Source organism: Pelophylax lessonae (genome assembly GCF_965119305.1).
Source record: "Pelophylax lessonae genome assembly, chromosome: 5".
In the NCBI taxonomy this organism is placed as follows: domain Eukaryota; kingdom Metazoa; phylum Chordata; class Amphibia; order Anura; family Ranidae; genus Pelophylax; species Pelophylax lessonae.
In genome coordinates this window covers 436857063-436874718 of record NC_138772.1, presented here as the reverse complement: position 1 = coordinate 436874718, position 17656 = coordinate 436857063, and positions in this window count along the sequence as shown.

Below are 17656 nucleotides of genomic sequence, written 5' to 3'. Positions count from 1 at the left end.
TAAAAAAATGTAACAATTCATACATATAAAGGTGCAATGATATCAAAAATTAATTATAGTGCTAATAGTGCAAAGGTGCTGGATAAAGTGCAGTCCAAAATAGTCCACTCAAAATATGAATTTTAATAAAGTGCTGAATATAAAGAGCTTGAAGTGCTCCACACGGTGGGAAGGTGCTTCAAAAGACCCTTTTGGGGATCCACTCACCAGATTTTTATGATAATCAAGCCTCAAATAAGCAGTGGTTTTCCAGCATAATACAGCCCTTAGTGATAGATGGGTCAGCAAGCCTCCAGCCTTCAAATACAGTTCCCCCCTCGGTCAAGCACTCAAAAGGAAGGGAATGAGCCAGAAATAGTGAAACCCACAGGATAATTTATTAAAATATCAAGATTAAAACTACTCACATAAGTAGAAAGTATAAAAGCATAGGATAACCACAGGATAGACCAAAGGGTCTTTGATAACGCCCCTTGTGGGCGGGCGAAACGCGTCAACGCACTTCCTGGCAGACGGCAACCACACAACGTCATTTCCTATACCCCGTGGAACGCACGCCGGCAGCGTTCCCAGAAGTGGACGCAGACTACGCTGTTACTGTGGTGAGTGGATCCCCAACAGGGTCTTTTGAAGCACCTACCCAACGTGTGGAGCCCTTTAAGCACTTTATATTTAGCACTTTATTGAAATTTATATTTTGAGTGAACTATTTTGGACTGCACTTTATCCAGCACCTTTGTACTATTATAATTAATTTTTGATATCATTGCACCTTTATATGTATGAATTGTTAATTTTTTTACCACTAGTGCACTTTACTATATGTATTCATTGGATGATTTTATTATTTATTTATTGATTATTCACATTCCTGGTAGAGCTGTTTTTATTAAATTCTGTGTACCTAAATATGCTTACTAACTGTGGGGGAGGGGGGGTTCTGTGACAGGCTTAGCTGAAACTTCTGATCTCTTCCTGCCTGTCTAACAGAAGATCTGCCTGCTTTGTTTACATAAGCAGGCGGGTCTTCTGTCAGTTTATCTGATGATTGCGGGAGGCTGGCCGCAATCGCTGACGCTCCTCCCGCGGCCTGCCTCTGCTGTGTCTAAATACAGCGGGAGCTCGGCTCCGGCAGCACGCGCACGCCGCCGTGATCTTGTGCATGAAATCACGTAGTACTACGTGATTTTGCGCAGCCAAGCCGCCCTGCCACAGTAATACTATGGTGGGCGGTTGGCAAGAGGATAATCTACATCATATGATGGACAGGCGTATAGTTTACAAATGGTAAAGATTTGTCCTCATTGCTACTCTATAGTTGTAAATGTCCTACAAAGATCAGTACAACCTTTTAATATCAGCTCCCCCCAAGCCACTCTTAAATACCTACCTGAGCACAATCTCGATCCAAAGCTTTGTGTGTCTGCAGCAGTGCTACTCTTCTCTCCTCTCTTCTCACTGGAGGTTCAGCAGAAGCAGGAGACATTAACTCCTGCTGCTGTCAATCAAATCCTGTGAGCAGAGAATGGGGGCTGGAGCTGAGCTGCACTGTATGCGTCAATAGACACACACAGCCCAGCCTGGGATCGATCCTGCAGGTGTGCCCCCAAAGAAAGTGGCTTGCTATGGGGGCACACTCAGAAGAGTATGAGCCTGGAGTGCCAGTGGGGGACCTCAAAATAGGAGGTTGGGGCTGCTTTGTACTATTACCAATATAATTGCACTGAGCAGGTACATTTTTATGTACTTTTACAATCACTTTAATGTACACAGTTCTACATGTCCGAACAACACAACATTAGTGAGAAGCATTGTGGGGGTATATAATGGCAGTAAGCCGCTATGCTCCTCCAGGACCTGGGCAAATTGCAATTATTCAGGAAACTTCACACCAGAAAATTTTACAGAACAATTCAATGATATGTGTGTGATTAAATGTTTACAAAAAGATGGGTCATACAACACTGCATTGATCCAAAACATTGTAGTAAGCCCCCGTTCACACTAGGGCAACCTGTGAGGCGACCTGGTCGCCTCACAGGTCGCCGCAGGTCGCCTTCCATAGGGAAGCTGCGGACCCGTTCTAATAGGAGCGACACAAGTCGCTCCGACTTAGAAAAAGGGTCCGGAGCTTCTTTGGGGCGACCCGGAGGCGACCGCCATAGACTTCAATGTTATGAAGTCCGTAAAGCAACAACACTGATTAAAATTCCTGTTTTTTAGAATAACCAAATTGGGAATTCTGATCTCAGTCCCATTAAAAAAGCTTTGCTCTGAACCCCTCCCTTCAAATAATATAATATATTACAATTTCATAACTAAACAGTTTTGTACACAGGAATAAACCAAAATACCTAGTGAAATTCTAAACTATAGTATACCTCTGTAGGTAAAGAAATCAGGTGCGCTGCCCTAGTGCATATGTGCAACATACAAAATGATGTAAACAAATAAACCAAAAATGCAATAATAATTCAAAAAATGAAAACGTATGCAAATCGTGTAAAACAAAAAATGTCCAGAAGGTGACTAGTGATACACCAATGTGCAATAAACGTCCATATTGTAAGTCCATAAATAAAGTGCAAAAAATGGTGACAAAAACTTCCAGCTTGGGGAAAGGTGAACTGTGATTGGAAGGTGCAAAGTCCCACCACCAGCTTGGCCTCTTACCAGAAGTTAAACGTTAAGGGCATATATGAATATGACCGCTCCAAAGGTCATGCAGCCAGGTAGAAAAGTTCCCAGAAATACAGAAGGCACTCTGACGCACTCGTGCTCCCTAGACTCTTACCGGACAAAAGCCAAACAAGAAGCCTGGTTCTATGGTGATGAGTGGTCCTGCCGGGGGTTACTGGACTCTAGGATGGCTGATGTAGTTGCTTGTGTCCAAGAGGAACAGACCCAGTCAGAAAGCCTGACGAAAGAAGATCCTGCCAAAGGTGGCTAGACTCTGATTGGCTGCTGTAACTCCTTAGTCTGGTCGACCTCAATAATAGGGGACACAACAGAGGGGACCGCAATGGTGCATTACCAACAGTAGATTTTTATTAAAACAAATGGTTGCACTTACAGTTGTGAAGACAATAATAGCGAGTTCCCTCACGGAGGAGCTGTATGGCGGGGTCCGCCTGCAGTGCGGACCGCTGCCTGGTCTAGATGTGATGACGCGGCGCCTCCTCTCTGACGCGTTTCTCCCGATAGGGCATCCACCTCCTATCTAAGTGGATGCCCTATCGGGAGAAACGCGTCAGAGAGGAGGCGCCGCGTCATCACATCTAGACCAGGCAGCGGTCCGCACTGCAGGCGGACCCCGCCATACAGCTCCTCCGTGAGGGAACTCGCTATTATTGTCTTCACAACTGTAAGTGCAACCATTTGTTTTAATAAAAATCTACTGTTGGTAATGCACCATTGCGGTCCCCTCTGTTGTGTCCCCTATTATTGAGGTCGACCAGACTAAGGAGTTACAGCAGCCAATCAGAGTCTAGCCACCTTTGGCAGGATCTTCTTTCGTCAGGCTTTCTGACTGGGTCTGTTCCTCTTGGACACAAGCAACTACATCAGCCATCCTAGAGTCCAGTAACCCCCGGCAGGACCACTCATCACCATAGAACCAGGCTTCTTGTTTGGCTTTTGTCCGGTAAGAGTCTAGGGAGCACGAGTGCGTCAGAGTGCCTTCTGTATTTCTGGGAACTTTTCTACCTGGCTGCATGACCTTTGGAGCGGTCATATTCATATATGCCCTTAACGTTTAACTTCTGGTAAGAGGCCAAGCTGGTGGTGGGACTTTGCACCTTCCAATCACAGTTCACCTTTCCCCAAGCTGGAAGTTTTTGTCACCATTTTTTGCACTTTATTTATGGACTTACAATATGGACGTTTATTGCACATTGGTGTATCACTAGTCACCTTCTGGACATTTTTTGTTTTACACGATTTGCATACGTTTTCATTTTTTGAATTATTATTGCATTTTTGGTTTATTTGTTTACATCATTTTGTATGTTGCACATATGCACTAGGGCAGCGCACCTGATTTCTTTACCTATTCTACATACACTCTAAGGTAGCAGCACACCCTATATTGAATCAGCGCACTTTCCTACTCACCACATATAGTATACCTCTGCCATAGCTTCCAGCTGTCCCTGATTTCATGGGACTGTCCCTGATTTGGAACAATGCCCCCTGTCTCTCTTTCCTCCTCATTTATCCCTCATTTTTATCTGATCTATATACTTGTATATAAAATGCACTATTTATCTATCTATAATTCCCAGTGCTAAACCTTTCATCCAAATTCTAACTTGCTGCATTTGTAAATTTTGAAAGCCAGTATAAAGGAATAGTAGGAATAAATAAATGAATAAATAAAGGAATAGTAGTGGTAAAAGAAACTTGTGGGTTTAACTGAAATTTGTTTTGTATAATTCTCCTTTTAGGGGGTGCTGCAGGGGGTGTGGCCTATGCCTACATACTTTTGCTAATAGGTGTCCCTCATTCCCATCTCAAAAGGTTGGGAGGTATGCCTCTACTATTTATTAAATCTGTACTTATCCTGTAGTAAATAATTTATCTTGGTTATTTAACCACTTCAGCTGTAGTACCTCTATACCCTTTATGGATCAGACCAATTTTTGCATTTCCACCAAGAGCCAGTTTATTTGCTGATAACTTATCATTGATACATACATTGATTTTGAGGGACAAACTAGGCTTTCTTTCTGCATAACTGTCTTGCAAAAAGTATTTCCTGTGTAGTCTATAGAGAAACTTTTTTTTATCTATTTTGATCAGTGTTATAAGTCATTTGGCTGTAAATTAAAGGCATACATTTTATTTTATAATTGGTCCATTTGGAATGACACTTAATGATGTTTCTGGTACAAAGCAAAAATGACTTCAAATACATGTAAGTACAAGGCAAAACTGCTTCAGATAAAAAAATATGTTTTTCAATTTTGTGCATTTTTTTTTTTTTTTACAACACTGAAAAAAATAACAAGACTACTAAACGAAAATGGAAAAAAATGAAGTAATACAAGTAATTAATATAGAAATAGCGGCGGAAGAACGTGTATTTGAAAGTGTTAGTTAACCTTTATTTACAGAAAAAATGTCATGTTGAACTACACTCTCCCCATCCCCCCAGTCCCCAATGTACTTACCTCCACCTTGACAAGCTGTCAGCATTCACGCAGCTGCTCCAGTAGTCAAGGAATTTCCCTCTTCCCTGTCAGCAATTCTGGGATGGACCAGATAGATTCTGATTGGTTGGCAATGTTGATGTGATGGCTTTTGTAGAGGTGAACGAACCCTTTAAGTAATCAAATAAGAGATTTAAACCTTTACTAAGTAAATACAAGCCTTACCACTGCTCACCTTTATTTTGAAAATGTTAATCTGGTCTCCCACAGTACACAGAACATGACAATGAAATTGTTTTAGTAATTATAAACTGCTAAATAACTTTTCTCATCCGCAGTTAGAACAGTCTTGTGACTTCTATCAGTGTCTGGGTAAAGCTTGTAGGAGTTTTCATTTTCCCATGATTGTCCTATTAGGATGCAGGACCCCTGACCCTCTGTCTGGACAGTGCTGATTGGCCCTGTGCTGATCACATGCACTCTCCCAAGAAAAAAAATAAACTCTCTAGCAATACACACCAAACTAAGCATGTGCACCTTGTCCCCTAGCCTCTGTACTATTCAGAGGCTAGGGGGACTCTGGATGAAGGGGAGGATCAAATAAGACAGGATCAAACAGCCGTTTTACACAATGCAGAGGGTTAACCCTTTAGGTTCCACAGTGAGTATAACAAGCATGCTTCACTGCATATACAGACTGATTTTACTGTTGTGGGTTTAGTAACACTTTAGGAAAGTTGGTTTTCTTAAATATTTAATTATATAAGAGAATAGCACAGAATTTACTTTTCTTGTTCATTGGACACATAAAAGAATAACAAACAATTTCATTTAGATTTTCTTTGTAAAAGCCTCTAATTCGTATCAGACTTTGGGGTTTATTTACTAAAGGCAAAAATCCTGTGTACTGCAAGTGAATTTGCGTTAGATCTGAGGGGAAGCTCTGCTGATTTCTATCATCAAACCATGTTCAAGCAAAAATGCTGTTGTTTTATTTTCCTTGCATGTTCCCCTCAGATCTGGAGCAACTCCACTTGTCTTTAGTAAATCAACCCCATTCTGTGCTGAAATTGAATGTCCTCTATCTATTGAGTATTTGTCTACCACAAATATGTGTTACATGGGTGGCAACAGGTTAAAGGCAATTTGAACTAAAAATGTAACACTGGGAGGTTGATTTTATATCTGAACTGCAAGCATACAACTGATATACTTAGATATACTTATTTGTAAACTACCTTACCGGTTAAAGAATTTGTACTGCTGTTCAGATATTCTTGTGATTTTTTTCACCTTCAGTGTCCAATTGGGGAGATTTCCCTTCACTTTCTGTCCTATAACCAAACAGGAAGTGAGAGGAAATCCATGAAAATTAAGAGAAATCCTTGGGGACCCCTAGGCCAGCAGAACTAGTGTCCCCATTGAAACATTTCCCCCTTATTACTTTTCTGGGGACATCCCCAAAACTTGAGATTTTTTTACTTTCACTTTCAATGATAATGGTAAACAGGACGAATAGAGAGGATGAATCTCAATAACGGGGGCACAGAAAGGAGTAAAAGTTGACAGGTGTTCTAATCCCTCTTCATTCTGTCCAAAACTAAAAAAAAAAAAAAAAAAGGTTTTGCCTTTAGCTATTCTTTAATGCATTCTATGCATTAAGATAAAAAAACCTTCTGTGTGCAGTAGCCCCCCCCCCCCCCCCCCCAGCCCCTCTAATACTTACCTGAGGTCCATCTAGATCCAGCGATGTTGTATGAGAGGCAAAAAATTTGGGGGAGCATACCCATGTATTTCTAAAGCTGCTGCAGCTATGAACCAAAAGACATGTATATTAAAAAAGAATAGCGCGCAAATGCAAAAGAAATTACTACCAAATCTGAAGACAATCCATAAATAAAAATGGGTATTTGGTCCCACCATATGGCCATATCGTGCTCAAGCCCACTACTGCGTCAAAGTACCCCATTATCAGTGGGTCCTACACTATCCATGAAAAAGAGATGAATCCAGCCTTTCTAACCCTTGGAGATAATACTGGATTGTCTTCAGATGTTGTATGAGAGACTCGGCTGTCCGGGACTCTCCATCCTCATTGGCTGAGACAGCAGCATGGTGCCATTGGCTCCCGCTGCTGTCAATTAAAGTCAGTGAGCCAATGAGGAGAGAAGGGGGACTGGGTGGGGCCAGATAGCGGCTCCATGCCTGAATGGACACAGGGAGCTGCGGCTCCCTTTGGATGCCCCCATTGCAAGGTTCTTGTTGTGGGGAGACTCAACAGGAGGGAGGAGCCAGGAGCACCGAAGAGGGACCCGAGAAGAGGGGGATTGGGTTGCTCCATGCAAAATCACTGCACAGAGAAGGTAAGTATAACATGTTTGATATCTTTAACAAAAAAAAAACAAGACTTTATTAACATTTTAAGCAGTCAAAGTCTGGTCCTGTGATTGAACAATGGAGCAGCAGCATACTGATAAGATCCTCCTTCTGCTTTTTCTACTTTAAACATGTTCACAGACAAAGAATTACAGAAGGCCGATATTGAGACACAATTAGGTACTTATACTAGCTCTATGATTATCTCATGAACACAGCAATGAGTTAAATAGTTTTTTTTTTATACCAGCCTAGAGTTAGATTTTCACAAAGATAAAGAAAGTACACTATTACACACACATTGCACTCACCCTTCCTCATTCCCCTGCCACACAATACAAAACAATTGGCATATTCACGTATACATTATTAAATATATTTCTATCTGTTAAATGTGGTGATTTAGTCAACCTATCGCACCCATACTTTGGTTGTCAGTTTTTACGAGGCATTTCATTCTGACATACAGCATGCTTGTGTATAGCAAGGATATAAGGTATTAATTAGTTTGATTTATTCCGATGTTTTTGGAGACAGATCAAGTTTTTTTTTTAACAGCAGTCATTGGTGGGCATAGCACATCAACAGTCTGAAGGATAATCCAGCATATTCTCCCAGAAACTGCTCATCTATTATTCTTAACAGACAGATCGATAGTGAGAACGCATTATGGAATCTGAAGGCGTTTGAGACAATCTAGTGACCGTGGACCAGAAAGGTCATCCAGCCATGCATTTCTTTACAAAATGAAAAATATATAACTACAGTACTTTTTCTTTTGAAACAGACATCAAAAGTAACATTTTCCATTCAGTCTAGTAGCTGTTTAGTATGTGAAGTAGAGGTACACTGAAATTCTTTTTAAACATGTCAAGCCGCTATTCCGAATAACATGCATTATAGGCTGTAAAGTTGGAATGGTCAATAGGGAAAGTAAATAATTCCATTAACATAATTTTTATTTATTGGGTATTCTTTGCAAAATAAATGTTCACAACATTGATTATAGATTGTGTGTATGCCTAATCCTGCTGTATTAGAACCTTCAAATGTTTTGTTTATAGTACCTTGATCTTATATTGCTATCATTTATCTGTGCCCATGGACAGGGGAGTATGGAGCAGAGCACTTTTAATACCTTTTTTAGGAACAATCAGTCCTGGAACTTTGTAATGTTTAGATTTTTTGTAATTTTTAAGTGCCTTTGGTATTTTTTGTGAGATTTTGCATTAAAATCAAAAGTAATAAAAATAATTAAAGCAAACTTTTTACATGGCATTCACCAAGCTAAGTGAAAATTGTTTTGCAAAGTAAACAGCCTATTTGATTTTAGTAAATCAGCCCCAGTGGGTCAGCATAACAGCAAGGAAGTCTTCAGTTGCAGCCCCCACATTTCCCTGAACTTAGGCTCAGATCTTTGCATGTCGGGAACATGTGCAAAAATCACATGCTTACCTGACACACAAGAAACATGATGCCATTTAGCAGACGCACAGTGGTGCCATTAATTGGTAATGGTACCCCTATGCATTTGTACACATGCTGTGTTTTCATATGCATTAAACAGTGTGGCTTGTTTCTTTGAAAAGAGCCTGGGACTTCTTATACACATGTCTTGCATGTTGGGCAGCCCATTGAGATAAATGCGCTGCCCTACACGTGACCCATGGTAACATGCAAAAAAGTCACAGAGATGCCTATACGCTTAGTCACACTTTTAGGTGTGAATCACATTTTAGGGAAGATTTACCTTATGGGTGATACTAAGCCCTTCCTCCCCTAATAAATAATCATCTCCTCCCACATTACTAAAGCTTTGCAAATTTCGACATCTGCTATTGTATATATGGCCAATAGATACATAGTTAGTCTGGCTGAAAAAAGACACAAGTCCATCTAGTTCAACCAACAGAACCAATAGGTTTGGAAGTGTTTGGTGTCACTTACAGTGATGTTCTGAAGTACTGATTGACAGTTGAGCTGCACACTCCTACCTCTCTCATGCATTATATGGCTATTTTGGTAACAGCAGGGCTTAAGTTATACTTCCTGCCTTCCAACTGCCATTTACTGCCTTCTTCTACCCTTGCTGATTGGCTGATTTACTAGAAGACTCGCGATAACTGTGGCCTTTTTCTGCTAGTATTTTGGTTCTTGTGCAGACCAAGAGTGAATGAGTTGTCTGCACACATAGTACAATAACCCACCAACACAAATACATAAACTGTACAGATACAGCGGCAATGAGAATCAAGCTATATTGCAGTGGCATCCTGGAACCTTTTATTATTGAGAGAAATGTGTTACTGACATCAACTTTAACCTCTGCTATGAGAAAAAGTTAACTGAATTGAAGTCCTGTAAGAAGGGATAAAAACATAAATGGTCTATATAGTAAACTTGCTGCAAAGTTGTTCATGTTAATGTCTTTCCAAAAGACATGTGGACACTGTTTAGCTTGAAAGAAAAGAAGTTTAACCTTCATTTATGGAATGGCTTTTTTACAGTAGGAACTGTAAAAAGGTGAAATAGACTTTCACAGGAGCACGTTCTAGTCAACTCCTTTGTTTAAAAAAATCTGATTGTGTTACTAAATGTACAAAAAATGGCTATTAATATTTATAATTAATGGCATTTTAATTTTTGGATTCTGGTAGTATTTAAAATCTCTTTAGGGGATCAGGAAGGGTTTTTGTTTTTTTTTGCCTTCCTGAGGGTTTAGGGTTCTAAGGATGCAGGTTTTTTAATATATTATTTTTGTCTTTTGGTTGAACATGAAAGATATATCTTTTTTTCAACATGACAAGCTATGTAACTGTAATGAGTGTTTGCTAATAGCCTATGTTGGCTATTCAGAAATGTAGTCCTGGGTAAAGGGAAAATATTGTGGAGGTACAGAGGATTAGATCAGGAAAAATTCATACCACTTTAAATATCCTCTTAAAGTGGTTGTACCACCACATACCCAGTGAAATGAACAGCCTTAGATGATAAACAGAGATGAAACAAATCCTCCTACATATGTTTTACTTGTTTATCTGCAGTCTTCTTTTCCCTACACCACTTCAAATGGGCAGAAAAGTGTTAAAATCTTTCTTAATCTGTCAGGAGCAAGAGGAGGGGGCAGACAGACTGCAGTTACAGTTTGTGAGAACTGATCGGAGGAAAGGAACACACCCCCCCTTCACACAGCAGAAGAACTGTGTTCTGAATAGACAGAATGTGCTGAGCTCTCCCCCTTACACCCCCCCCCCATGTGTCGGGAAAACTTATCAGAAGTGACTCATGCTGATTACTGAGGAACGAAGCACCAGAGAGAAACGACACTTACAGCTTTGGAGAGAAATAAGTAAATACTACAGATATATGTGCTTTGCTCAGATTACAACCACTTTAAGCCTTTCATGAGGAAAAGGGAAGCAGCCATTTTATTTATCAAACATGTATTTATGATTAAGCAGATATATTGGATGTATATGTTGTGAGAAGTCATATTGTATAACAGCTGTTAGATTGCTAGACCTTTGAAGACCTGTTCAGCTAACGAACTTTGGAAGTGACCCGTCTATGTGAAATGTCCATCCGCATATCAAAGAATGTCACCAAAGACTCAGATGTGACTTCAAAGAAACGTTAGATAGCTGGGTTCCATCCACTTCAGAATGTATAAATTGTATTAGGGGCCCTAGCCAATTAGAGCAATGTTTATCAAATCAACAGAATGTATGTACTGAATTGCTCTCCAAACATGTACCTACATGTTTGTCTAAATAAATATAATTTTCAATCTGGCTTCAACAGTCAAAATGTTACTGAAACCCATAAGTTTTGGTGTTTCCCCTACAGCCTTGAATACTTAACCACTTGCCGACCCCTCACTGAGCTGGTACTGCGGCAAAGTGGCTCGTTATCATCCAGCGACGTAGACCTACGTCGCTGGACTGCTTCCCTTCTCGGCGGCGCGCGCGCCACCGGAGGCTCGCTCCCACTGTATTCAGACACAGCGGGAGTTGGGCCAGGGGAGGAGAGGTGGTGATCACCGCCGCTCTTCCCCGATCGTCAGGGATCGAGTGAGGAAATCCGCCCACTTGTGTAAACAAAGCGGGCAGATCTCCTCTGTGACAGACAGTCACAGATTACAAGATTCAGCATAGCTGAACCTGCGATCTGTGCCTGTGTCACACAATCCCCTCCCCCCACACACGTCAGTAAGCACCAGGCATACATTTAACCCCTTGATCACAATAAAGTTAACCCCTTCCCTGCCAGTGTCATTATTACAGTAACAGTGCATATTTATAGCACTGATTACTGTAGTAATGTCACTGGTACCCCCAAAAGTGTCAAAAATGTCAGTTAGGGGTCCGATCTGTCTGCCGCTATGTCGCAGTCCCACAAAAAAAATCGCAGATCACCGCCATTACTAGTTAAAAAAAAAACAATAAGAATGACATAAATCTTTCCCGTAGTTAGTAGCTGCGATAACTTTTGCGCAAACCAATCAAAATACGCTTATTGCTATTTTGTTTATAGAGCAAAAAGTAAAAATCGCACAGGTGATCAAATACCACCGAAAGGAAGCTCTATTTGTGGGGAAAAAAAGGACATAAATTTAATTTTGGTACAGTGTTGCACGACCACGCAATTGTCCATTAAAATAACGCAGGGCCGAATCGCAAAATATGGCCTGGTCAGGAATGGGGTAAAATCTTCCGGTCTTAAAGCGGTTAGAAATACGCTCATTGAGAATTTTTTTGTCAAAGACTTGTAGCTAAATACATTTTGGCCTAAATATATGACAAAAATTGAATATATTGGATATTTTTTAACTGTCAAAGTAGAAAATGTAAATTTTTTAGCAAAATTTTCGCTCTTTTTTTATTAATATCGCAAAAAATGAAAAGCGCAGAGGTGATCAAATACCACCAAAATAAAGCTCTGTTTGTGGAAAAAAAAGGACGTAAATTTCGTTTGGGTACGGCGTTGCATGATCGCGCAATTGTCAGTTAAAGTCGCACAGTGCCAAGTTGCAAAAAGTGGCCTTTATCTCAGTACAGCTTCCTGTAATGTGTGTATCGCATCTCCTCTGCTTCCATGTAAAAAGGAAGGAGGACTGCATATTACTGATATATTACTGACATTCAATATTTCCTATCTACCTGACTAAAAATATTTTAAAAAATTATTCTAAAATTTGAAAAAATTGAATCTACGCATCCCCTTTTTTATTCTGTTCCAATGACTAATATTTACCCACAGATAAAAATCTCAATAATATTTGCCTGCCCTGTAAGATCTCAAACAGTGACGTTTTGCCCTCCAACAAAAAAGGCTGTCAATTTTGGCATCACTAGCTTCCAGGAAGAATGATGTCATAGTGACTGGTGAGGGGTAATAATCTTATTTGTATTATGCGGCTAGTCCTCTAAGTGACCTTGCTAGTGGAATGAAATTGCTATTTTCCCTAGTTGCCAGCTTTATACTGCAACACTATTTATGCCCTGCTGCTTTGCTTTATCATTGCTGACTTCCACAATCAATAATGCATTTTCATCAGGCAAAAATAAGGAAACTGACAATGTAGCTATACAAGCGATATTTAGCATGTGAGTCAATCAGTTAAATACATGATCATTTGAGCAACTTATTATCTGCACATTCCACAGATGTGAGGCAGGTGCTTAAAGCAACAATTAGCTCACATCCTAACTGTGGTAAAATAATTCCTCTATGAAAATATGCTGGCAAATTTTATAAATTATAAGAAATATTCCTGAAAACCTGTCCTGAGGTTTTTTTAAACAGTAAAAAAATATCCATGCACATCTGTACTGATATAAACATAAATGCTTCCTTTGCCAATCACATTCTGAAGATTCTGTCTTTGTCTGTCCTTGGCTAACCTAGAACCAGCATGCCATTTAGGAAAATCAAAGTTAAGTCAGACCTCTTAATCTGTATGTATTGTTATTCATAGAGCCAGTGGGGTTGATTTACTAAAAGCAAAGAGGCTGTTCATTTTTCAAGGGAAGTTGAACTTTGCAAGGGAATTTGCCTCAAAGACAAATGATTGAGATTAAGCTCTGCTGACTAACATCATCCAATCAAGGCAAGCAAAAATGTTTTTTTTTTTTTTTTTTTAATTTTCCTTGCACATGATTGGGTATTCTTACCTCTGGGGACAATTTCCTTGCAATAATTTTCCTATTTGCCTTAAGTTAAGTAACCTACTGACTTGAAAAAGTACTAGGAACAATGGATCAACATGAGAATCAGGGACCTGTTTAAATGCTTTCGGTACTGCTCAAAGTAGAGGTGAAAGCATAAAGAGTGGCCTAAGGCTGCATGTCTCCACCAAACCACACACCCTGATGCATTTTTTCCCTACCCTCCAGGGCTTTGTCATAGGCTGGGTGGGGCAAAATGCATCAGAGTGTGTGGCATGGTGGAGACATGTAGGCCTAGGCCGCTCTTTACCATTTATTCACAGGAGTGGCGGCGATCTTTTCCTTTTTACATTTACTCACCACCTGGATTGGTGTTAGGATAAGCATGCACCCCATGTTCTGAGACACAGGGTGTGACGAGACCAATCTCGCCCCATTGCATTGGAGGAGCCTAGTTGCCCGCCTGCTGCCTTTGGACTATGGACCAGGCTTTAAAAGACTTTGGCTCCATGGCGATTAAACTGTATTCGTGGGGTCTGAGTGCTATTCACCTAATAATGTGCACTCCGACCTGAGCTAGCTGGGGATATGTAACATGTCTATGTTTAATGTATAAAAAGTAACTTTATATATTTTAAAGCATAATACTGTATTTGGGTCCCCATGTGGATAATGGAGTCTTGCCTCTGTCTTGGAAGTTAAACCTTCTTCCTGTAAACTGTAAGGAACAGGAAGCAAACTCCTAATATGGGCATTACAGGAAGTCTTGAGGAGACAGACTGTCTAAGGTGGCTCCCCATTCACCTTTTGTCAGGTATGCTAATGACCTGACCTGTTGTCTGCTAAGGGAGGTATTGACACTCAGAGTAATGTGTATTGAGGGCTCGTTAGGGAACCATTGTTCTGTGTCTGACTATAGTTTACATTGATTGCCCCCTGGGGCTTCTGTCTCCTTGCATTGGTCAAAGATATCTGACCAATCCCTGTTGACTCATTTTCAAGCCCTCATTTGCATATACTGGAGAGGACCTTGGTGAGAACTGCAAGTGCTTTGCAATTGACCAATGGGAAGGCAGTTGTTGGGGGAGGGATGTTCCAATTTCTGTATAAAAGTGTGCTCTGTTCTTCCAATAAATGTTGTTCCTGTTTTACCCTCATCTCGGAGCTTTGTCTCGTTATTGGGGGAATCTGCTGCAGGGATTGCTATGGTCTTCCATACTCCCTTAGAGAATCACTAAGCTCTTATAAGAGCTTGTGAAAGAGCTTGTTCGTGCTGCACTCTCTGGGGAAAGAGAGGTTCACCCATAGGAACCTGGGGCCTTGTCGTTGGTCCAGGGTGGGTAGGAGATGCCAAGACCCTAACCAAGCTGCCGCGGTTTGTGGAGTCTGAAGTGCTTACGGTGTCTGGTGGAGTGCTTGGAGCCCTCGGAAGCACTAGGAGCGTCTGTCAACGGAGGTACCTGCCCAGGGGTGCCCTGTTCCGTAACAATTGGTGGCAGCGGTGGGATGGAACCAGCAGTGGAGTACAGATACTCTCTGAGAGAATATGACCGTATGGTGTGGTTACGGCTGAACTTTTTCGGACCCAATCCACTGGAGAGATCCAAGCGGTTCGTGAAGAACTTAGTGTTCGGGACTCTGCTAGACAGGGCAGAGAGAGAGGGCCAGCTGGCACGTTGGGAGGAACTCCAGCGGCAGGTACAGTTAAGGGAAGAGGAGAACCCAGTCTCCATTCCCCAGCGGCAGCCTGATTTATTGGGAATTGGGAGCCCAGTCTCCATCCCACAGCAGTCGAGTGAAGTTCAGGGAATTGGGAGCCCAGTCTCCATCCCCCAGCGGCAGATTGAGCTATTGGGAATTGGGAGCCCAGTCTCCATCCCACAACAGCAGCTTAACATACCAGGGGGAGACAGTAAGCCCCCCAACAGTGCAGATGGGACCATGGTCTCTGCACTCACAGCACAGGGGGTAGGGACAGTCGGTCCTGACCCCCAGCAACAGGGCTGTTTAGCCAAAGGGAAGACAGTCTGTCTTCCCCCACAGCAGCATGGTGGTGTATCTAAAGGGGAGACAGTCGGTCTCCCCCTCCAACAACCCGTCTCCAACCAGGCTACTTCTGTGGTAGCGCTGGCACCAGGGCAGAGTACCGCTGGTCTCTGCCCACTCAGCAACCCACCAAGGCAGTCTACCAGTGCCCCACACAGCCAAGGTGAGGCACCTGGACATGGACAAATTTCTCTTCTACCCAGGTGTAGTAACCAGTTATTTTGGGTGGGCTGTACTGCTGTTTCTGCATTATGGGTGGGCTGCTGGACTAACAAGGGCACTGACCGGCAGGAGGTCAGGTACCCTGTTAGTCTTTTTGGAAAGGGGGAGAGATGTGACGAGACCAATCTCGCCCCATTGCATTGGAGGAGCCTAGTTGCCTGCCTGCTGCCTTTGGACTATGGACCAGGCTTTAAAAGACTTTGGCTCCATGGCGATTAAACTGTATTCGTGGGGTCTGAGTGCTATTCACCTAATAATGTGCACTCCGACCTGAGCTAGCTGGGGATATGTAACATGTCTATGTTTAATGTATAAAAAGTAACTTTATATATTTTAAAGCATAATACTGTATTTGGGTCCCCATGTGGATAATGGAGTCTTGCCTCTGTCTTGGAAGTTAAACCTTCTTCCTGTAAACTGTAAGGAACAGGAAGCAAACTCCTAATATGGGCATTACAGGAAGTCTTGAGGAGACAGACTGTCTAAGGTGGCTCCCCATTCACCTTTTGTCAGGTATGCTAATGACCTGACCTGTTGTCTGCTAAGGGAGGTATTGACACTCAGAGTAATGTGTATTGAGGGCTCATTAGGGAACCATTGTTCTGTGTCTGACTATAGTTTACATTGATTGCCCCCTGGGGCTTCTGTCTCCTTGCATTGGTCAAAGATATCTGACCAATCCCTGTTGACTCATTTTCAAGCCCTCATTTGCATATACTGGAGAGGACCTTGGTGAGAACTGCAAGTGCTTTGCAATTGACCAATGGGAAGGCAGTTGTTGGGGGAGGGATGTTCCAATTTCTGTATAAAAGTGTGCTCTGTTCTTCCAATAAATGTTGTTCCTGTTTTACCCTCATCTCGGAGCTTTGTCTCGTTATTGGGGGAATCTGCTGCAGGGATTGCTATGGTCTTCCATACTCCCTTAGAGAATCACTAAGCTCTTATAAGAGCTTGTGAAAGAGCTTGTTCGTGCTGCACTCTCTGGGGAAAGAGAGGTTCACCCACAGGAACCTGGGGCCTTGTCGTTGGTCCAGGGTGGGTAGGAGATGCCAAGACCCTAACCAAGCTGCCGCGGTTTGTGGAGTCTGAAGTGCTTACGGTGTCTGGTGGAGTGCTTGGAGCCCTCGGAAGCACTAGGAGCGTCTGTCAACGGAGGTACCTGCTCAGGGGTGCCCTGTTCCGTAACACAGGGATATGCTTTCAGCCCTATTTTGAGCAGTGCCAAAAGTATTCAAACAGATCCCTGGTTGTCATGTTGATCCTTTCCTCTTTACATGTCAACCAGGGATTTACTATTTTTGGAAACAAAAAGGAAGGGAAGAAATGTAATTTCTTCCTTACTGCAGATATTCTTCTATTGTCTAAGTTATATCATGATTAGGATCTCTAGCCTAAACTAGCTTAGCCACAGCAGAACTGTAACCAATCTATAGGCATTCAAATATTTACATATTATTAAACTGTAAATATGCTTTAACATAAGCCCTCACTGACTCCTGTAGCTGCAGGCACTGTGGTGTAATGCATCCTCAAATTGTATGATAGAAGCAGAAAAATTATTCAAGTCAGTTTTTTTTTTGCATTGTGCTCTTTCCCCTGTTCCTGTGCAGTTGTTCTGTGTTTCCATAGGAGATTAGCAGGCCGCAGGCTAAACGATATTGGTACAACATCTTTAGCTAATTTGTTTCAGAAGTG